The following is a 1,811-nucleotide window of genomic DNA, read 5'->3' on the forward strand; positions in this document are numbered from 1 at the left end:
TTAACAATAAAATTTCAGAATTAGACAACTCAATAGAAAATCATAGGAGCAGAACTGAGGCAATGGAAGTCAGAATTAGTGACATTGAAGATAAAACACTTGATACCAACTTATTTGAGGAAAAATGAAATAAAAGGATTTAAAAAAATGAAGAAACCCTAAGAATTATGTGGGATTCTGTCAAGAAGAATAACCTATGAGTGATTAGAGTATCAGAACAGGGGGGAATAACAGAAAATACACAGAGAATTGTTGAAGATTTGTTGACAGAAAACGTCCCTGATATTATGAAAGATGACAATATATCTATCCAAGAAGCTCAACAAAACTCACATAAGATAGACACCAAAAGAAAGTCAGCAAGACATATTATAATCAAATTTGCCAAAACCGAAGATAAAGAGAATTTTAAGAGCAGCTAAGGATAAACGAAAAGTCATTTACAAAGGAGAGTCAATTAGAATGAGCTCCAACTACTCAGGAGAAGCCATGCAGGCAAGAAGGCAATGGGATAACATATATAAAGCCTTGAAGGAAAAAAATTGCCAGCCAAGAATTATATATCCAGCAAAACTGCCTCTCAGATATGTTGGTGAAATCAGCGCATTTCCAGATAAACAGAACTTTAGAGAATTTGTAAAAACCAAATCAAAATGAAAAGAAATACTGATGGGAGTCCTCCGGTTAGAAAATCAATAACATCAGATAACAACCCAAGACTAGAACACACGACAGAACAACCAGATATCAACCTAGATAGGGAAGTCAGAAAAATAAATCAAAGCTAAAACAGTAAAAATAGAGAAACAAAGATGCCAATATGTAAAAGATGACAACATTAAAACAAAATAGAGGGATGAAAAAATGTAGACATAGATTTATCATATGGAGGGGAAGTCAAGGCGATACAAAGAAATAAAAGACTGGTATAATCTTAGAAAAATAGGGGTAAATGTTAAGGTAACCATAAAGGAAACTACCAATCCTACACGTCAAAATAAAAAACAAGAAACCTATAAAGACTCAGCAAATACAAAATCAACAATGAGAAAGATGAAAAGAAAATACATAAAGAAAAATGACTCAGCACAGATAATTAAGGGGAACAAAGAAACTGTCAACAACACACAAAAAAAGACATCAAAATGACAGCACTAAACTCATACCTATCAATAATTACGCTGAATGTAAACTGACTAAATGCACCAATAAAGAGACAGAGAGTAGCAGATTGAGTTAAAAAACACAATCCGTCTATATGCTGGCTACAAAAGACATACCTTAGACTTAGAGACACAAACAAGCTGAAACTCAAAGGACAGAAAAAAAATATATCAAGCAAACAACACTCAAAATAGAGGAGTAGTGGCACTATTAATCTCTGACAAAATAGACTTTAAAGTAAAATCCACCACAAAGGATAAGGAAGAACACTATATAATGATTAAAGGGTCAATATGCCAAGATGACATAACTATAATAAATACTTATGCACTCAATGACAGAGCTCCAAAATCCATAAAACAGACTAACAGCATTGAAAAGAGAGATAGAAAACTCCATAATAGTAGTAGGAGACTTCAACACACCCCTTTCGGTGAAGGACAGAACATCAAGAAAGAAGCTCAACAAAGACATGGAACTTCTAAATGGTACAATCAACCAACTTGATCTCATAGACATACACCGAACACTCCACCCAACAGCAGCCAAGTATACTTTCTTTTCCAACACACATGGAACATTCTCCAGAATAGACCACATATTAGGCAATAAAGCAAACATTAACAGAATCTAAAACATCGAAATAT

Source organism: Trichechus manatus, unplaced genomic scaffold, assembly GCF_000243295.1.
Source record: "Trichechus manatus latirostris isolate Lorelei unplaced genomic scaffold, TriManLat1.0 scaffold00181, whole genome shotgun sequence".
NCBI classification, from domain to species: Eukaryota; Metazoa; Chordata; class Mammalia; order Sirenia; family Trichechidae; genus Trichechus; species Trichechus manatus.